We start from the raw sequence: 6740 nt of genomic DNA, 5'->3' as shown, positions 1-6740 counted from the left end.
GTTGCCTTCGAAGTCCTTGAGCATCATGTCCGTCTTGGTCAGATCTTCATCACTTTTACCCAATTTTTGGAACATGGCGTACGGCATGATGTTGACTGCAACGGCTCCATCTACTAGTAGTCTGGTGACAGGTTGGCCGTTGACATGCCCTTTGACGAACAATGCCTTGAGGTTTTGTCATTTTTCATCTTTGGGTTTCTCAAAAGTGGCTGTCATTGGCTCCGAAGCCAATTGCGCCATCTGTTCCTCCATCTTTGATGTGTCATACCGATCGGCGGGAGCCATGAACTCCATCGGCAAGATGAAAACCATGCTGACATCAGCTGTCGATTCCTGGTTGTCGTCGCCTTCCCTGTCGTTTCTTTTGGGGTGCCAAACCCGAGATCTGTCGTTCTTCTTATCCACTATCTATCATTGCTCTTCTTCCTATTGCTCCCATTGGCGCAGACATTGGATCCTTCTTTTTTGGGATTTGGTCAATCCATCAGGGCACCACTTGGGGTTCACCGGTTTGACCGGCGGTCTGGCGCGCTCCCATTCTGCCTCCCGCCCCAGGGGATTTTCATCTAACACCCGAGCACCAAGCATCTCTTCTAGGCAATTGTGCGTGCTGAGTCTACCCCCTGGTCGGTCGTGCTTGTTAGTCCTGCCCCCTGTCCTATCGTATCGCTCGTGTCTATCCTTTGGCCGATCATATCGATCACTTCTACCCCCAGCCGATCATGCACTGAAAGGCGCCGATCCTCTTGCTCGCACTAGTTTCTGCTGATTGGCTCTGATCCTCTGTCCCTGGAATGAGACCTTCTGAATGGGCGATTGTTGCGATATGGACCGCTTCACTCTGGGCAATTATCGACCGATGGCAACCTGAGGTTATTCTCCCAGCAATGGATGAAGAATGGGCATCGCCAATGATCTTCGTGTTGTCGCATCATCTCTTCGCGAAATCTTGAATTTTCCTGTTGCCGCTGGTATTTGTTGAGCAAGAATTGGGAAGTGATGGGTCTGCGCGGTCCTTCCAATCCTTCACCTTCATCATCTATCCGTCTCTTCCCTTTGACGTCTTCAGGTGTAGCTTGATTCCTAGGGTCCACGGCGCCGCTGTTTTCGGCCGATTCCGATGTCAGCACTTTGGTTTGAAGCGCGTTTCTTAACGTATCAACCATGTTGGTGGGGAAAGGATGTTGATCAATCTTCATTGGCTTTGCTGGCTTTGTCGGGACCTCGAACTTGAGTCTGCCTTGCTCGATGGCCGATTGTATTTGCTGATGGAAGATCTTGCACTCATTTGTGTCGTGGGACGTGGCATTGTGCCATTTGCAATACTTCATCTTTTTCAGCTGTTCGGCACATGGGATCGTATGATAGGGTGAGAGCTTGATCTGCCCTTCTTGGAGGAGTAAGTCAAAATTTTTGTCGGCCTTTGATGTGTCAAAACTGAACGCCTCCGGTTCCTTTTTCCCGAAAGGACACGATATCGACTTTTTCCCCTTAACCCACTCTGCTAGGCCAATTTCCGCCTCCTCGTCGGATTCAGATCCCTCTAGATATGCCACCTTCTTCTAAAAATTTCTTCGCTGATCAAAGGGGCGTACTTCCTGACCGGACAATCGGTGAATGATTTGACTCAGGCTTTCGAACTCCTAGGAAGCGTACTTCTCTTTGATGTGCGGCAGGAGCCCTTGGAAGGCAACATCGGCCAGCTGCGCATCAGTCAGGACCAGGGTGTAGCACTTGTTTCGGACCTATCTGAACCTCTGCACATAAGTGGACACTGGCTCGTCGCTTCTCTGCCTGAGGCTGGTCAGATCTGAGAGCCTCATCTCATGAACTCCCACGTAGAAGTACTTATGGAACTGCTTCTCCAAGTCGGCCCAAGTAACTATGGAGTTAGGTGGCAGCGTAGTGAACCACTGGAAAGCTGACCCGGACAGGGATGATGAGAAAAGACGCACCCGTAGGGCATCCTGTGTAGCTGCTTCTCCGCATTGGATGATGAATCTGTTCACATGCTCCACAGTTGAGGTGTCATCGAGCCCCGAAAACTTGGTGAAGTCGGGAACTTTGTACCGATGGGGAAACGGCAGTAGATCGTAGGCTGGCGGGTACGACGTTCTGTACGTGTAAGTTTGTACCTTTGGCTTGAACCCGAATTGATCTTGGATCACCTCTGCTATCCTCGCCGTCCAGTCTACTTGCTGCTAATGGATTACTGGCTGGGGAGCTGGCACATGTTGGTAGATCGGCGGCGAGATGACCGAGTGATGAACGAAGGCGTGCGGTGGGTTCTGCGGTAACGTGGCCAGCTGAGTGGTGGGCATCTGGTGTCTCAGCGAACCGGCCGCCTCCTCCTATAGAATTATCGGTGCCATACCTCGGGGCGCTTCAGCAGCGTCTGCCCCCCTGCCGATTTCTGACATGGCCGGTTGATACTGTGGGATTGTCGGCCGGACGGCCAATTGGAATGGTGCCCGGATCGGAGAGCCTCCATAACTGGCCGATTGATCTTGGACGGCCGTTGTCGATGTTGCCCCCCAAGGCACTGAATTTAATGGTAATGATTGCGCGGAGGAAATCTGAGCAGTTTGAGGTGGCGCTTGTGACTGGAGGCATGGCGCACCGTTGTATCCTGGGTGCACTGGTAGCAAAGAAGCGCCGAGTCCTCCATGTTGAGCTTGGATCGGCTGAGGAGCCAAGTGAGATGTGCTTGGAAAACTCCTGACCGGGGCTGTAATAGGTGGGGCGTACGCTGGCCCCTGATATCCTTGAGATACGCCATTGGCCAGGGAGCTGATGACAGCATTGTATACCGTGTTGGTTATCACCGGGGATTGATCGATGAAAGCCTGGTAGACGGACTGCTGAACCATCTCGGACATCTTACCTGAGTCCTCGGCGATTGTGATCTGGCGGGCAGTTGGGAAAGGAGCTTTCTTAACGGTTTCCCCGCTCCTGGTACGACTGAAAGATTGCAGGCATGTTTTTCTGTATTGTTCCACTTGCTTTGCCAACTCTTCTTTCTGGTCGTCCTTGAGGTCTGCTTCCGTCACCTCGATGATGTTGTCTTCGAAGATTTCGGCAGCTTTCGACATAGTAGAGGTTGAAGTGGCCCCACCAGGCGTGCCAAAAGTGTGTTGGCGCTAAAAGTCAGCCGATTGACTCTCAGCGTCAGACACACGACCCGGGAGAATCTGCTTAGCTCCTGTTCGGGTGATTGCCCTGGTGCGGTTCGTGCGGCGTGCCAGCCAATCTGACATGTTGATTGGCAAGGGAGAAACGTGTCAAATTTCAGGGGTTGCGATCGGCTAAGGTTTCGATCTCGAGGAAGCGTATCAGCGAATCGGCCAATTTGCTATATAAAGATAATCGGCTATGATAAAACCGACAACCACGCAGCGATTATAAAGAAAACTGCTAGAGTAAACTAGATAACGCCACAGGAGCGACACTTGAAATAGATCTAATAGGCTAGTTGAAGATAGTGGATTAAAATAATGATAATCAAGCTGAAAGTTCTAATCTCATGCTAGATAACAAGTGATAATACTAGAACAACAGGTAAAACCTAGAATTCTAGTAAATATCGATAACTAGTGAATAAATCTAAATGAAACGATAGCGATGCGCCCGAAGTTAAAGCTTAGATATTACTCGATAAGCGGAACTTACATAATCGGCCGGAGATCATGTCGATGCAGCCCTGCCAATCTGTACGAACTCGTGAAAGAAGAAAAGTTTTGGTGAAGTCGCCGACTTGAAAGTAAAGTACGAGGAAATAGTAGATTGTTGTATTGATTGATGTGTTGATTACACATCTCTAAAGATAGCTATTTATAGCCTGTTACAACCAATTTCCTAACTGACTAGAATCTATCTCTAATTTTAAACGAAAACGAATATCTACAAGTACAACTCGTATCGGAGTTGGTTATTGCACTCCTGTGGGCCAATCCTCCTTCGTCTTCTCTTTCTGATCCACTTCAAGCCCATACTAACCCAATTGCTGCAGCCTTCTGATCGGCCGATCTCTACCAACTCCGTCCACCAAAATACTGCAGCGCCAATCGGCCGATCTCCAACTGTAGCACCAATCGGCCGATTTCCAATCGTGACCTTTCAACTCGCCGCATCAGCCAATCATTTCTCCTTTTTTGACGCCGATTCCAATACGTGTCAAAATCTGGCGTCAACAGAAACAAAAGATTACTGGATCGAAAAACTTTTATTTTCCTCTCTAAAGCACCTCTCTTCATCTACCCCTAGAATAAAAAGGTGAATCTGATACACCTCTTCTTATTTATAAACATTATTTGTAAAAGGAGTTTTATAAAGCACGTGAACTTTTCCACTTAAGGAAAAGTTGATCATTGTACGAAGGCTATTTTAAAAGGGTAAATTCCACAAAATCCTGGGTAAAGATGATGCATCAGGTTGAAGTTTGAGTGTACTTTCTCATCATGCTTCATGCAGAAACCTACCAAATGAAACTGCCATCTAGATTTAAAAAGGCATAACAAGTAGACAAAGTTTATAATTTAACTCAAATAAAACAAATTCTAATTGCATAGTTGAACAACCAATAGAATTATTGATATAGACCTATTGATTGTGAAAATGATAAAAAGGAACTATTGCAACCTTCTCTTATCTCCTACATGTCAAGCCAACAAAAATGATAGAAGAAGAAACTGCATCTAGAGAGCTACCTTATGCCTTTGGATGACTAAACTAAATTGGACACTGGAAACTGCATCATAGTTCAGTTTTAACATTGTGTTAAGATCAAATCAACACCCTAATTCCTACAAGCAGCAAGATTCTCGATGGGACTTAATGCTAAGAGCAAGTACATTGGTGTCGTCTAATAGTTGGTCTCATGCATTGATATGTAATCTTGAGATGACTCAACAGGCAACCCGTATAATGGATTGTCTTATAAGTTGTCTGGTAGGGCTATATGATTCCTTAATTTGTGCATATAAAAAAATAAATATTATGAGTTGCATAGCAACAATAAATCGTACAATGGTTGTTGAGTTGTCTCATAATCCTAGCTTATGAGACGGTTGTTTCGTGAAACAATGACTTTTTTCTCTCTCCTTGCTCTTTCTCCTCCACATCATCAAAAATCCTACGTGGCACTACATGAGACAACTATGAGACTGCTGACATGTAGCAATGTACTTGCTCTAAGGGGTGTTATAGGGTAGGTAGCTTGGTGCGAGCCTCCAACTCCAACATGGAGCTTGGATTTCTTTTCTTTTCTTTTTTTTGAAAGATTGGAGCTTGGCTTTCTCTAGAACACATACAGCTCATACTACTGCGTAATGTCAAGTTCACACTGCCACAAGCTTCTTCTCATGTTCAAAAAGAACAAGACTGGAACATGCAGAAATAACTTACATAGAAAAAAAACACTCCTTTAATGATTACAGCACTATGACAACCACGTAATAAGTAAAAAAATAATAATAATGTTTCAGCCATTCTTATTATTGTTAAATAAAAGCAACACTATGCTTCAGACATTCAGCAACCACCTGCCACATTTTGAGCATGATGATTGTACCATATATAATCCCTAAGTAGCTGCCATTCAGAAACCACATGCAACATTTTGAGAATTCCTCTTATTTGAAGCAGAAAGAAAAGAGACCTCACAGAAGCAGAGACCTCACAGAAGCCTGCAGGCACAACAATTTTATCCATTACATGTTTGTCCAGCATTCACAATCAACTCAAGACAAATCTCATTTATAACCAAAACACGTATGAATCTCCATTCCATTACCGTTGTTTTTCCTCAAGCTTCTCCATAGCATCACTGCAATTTACAATGATATAGAGTAATAGTTAATAGAGTTTATACTAATGAGCTAAAGCAATTTACAATGATATAGAAAGAAGAGTCATGGCTTAGCTGTGTTAATTGAATCAACACACAAAGTCATTTCAATGGCCTCACCAATAATCCCTCTTAAGCTAAAATATATATGTAGATACAGCTTGCTAGAGAGATAGGAAAGGAAATCTTAAGGTTATATATGACATGGAATTCTACTATTAAGATGTGCTCATAGGTAAGAAGACACTCTGACATACTGCTATTCTGAACCATACCATAGGAGCCTTAGTTAATATTCTATTTCATTTCCTGAGAAATTATGGTTTTTCTTCATTCACTGCAGTTGATTATGGTTGGGTATTTCTTGTTACGCTTAGAACACTAACTATAAGAAACACACATATTTCAATTTTCTGAGAATGGAAATGGGGTGGAGCCTGGCGTCAAAAAAACAAGAAACAAAGAGGATTCAAGGAAGCTTATGAACTAAAATGTTAACCTACAATATACCTCTTGAAAAGGAACTTGCCATTGAGAAGGAATAAAACCTGGCAGGTCCATGTATGTCAGAATAGCTTCGCTACTTTTGGAATGTCATACTCCATACTGTGAATTAAGGAGTAAAGCATGGCAACAAAACTGAACATGTCTTATAAAAGTATGGGCCTACAGAAATGAAAGGAATTATTATATTAACAACACAAAGGATAAGCAAAGTACAATTTGCGATTGCTATTGATGTATAAGGAACTATCTCAAACTGGTAACAAAGTGTATTAAATATGCATGCTGCCAACAAAAACAAACCGTTGTTAATCCATCACACCTGCATTTAGTTAAATAACTCCAATTGTCATACTATCTTTTTATCTTTTTATTAATCAGATATACCTCT

Source organism: Setaria viridis, chromosome 5 (genome assembly GCF_005286985.2).
Source record: "Setaria viridis chromosome 5, Setaria_viridis_v4.0, whole genome shotgun sequence".
NCBI lineage: Eukaryota > Viridiplantae > Streptophyta > Magnoliopsida > Poales > Poaceae > Setaria > Setaria viridis.
The sequence above is the reverse complement of the archived record's forward strand: the minus strand, read 5'-3'. Positions refer to the sequence as shown.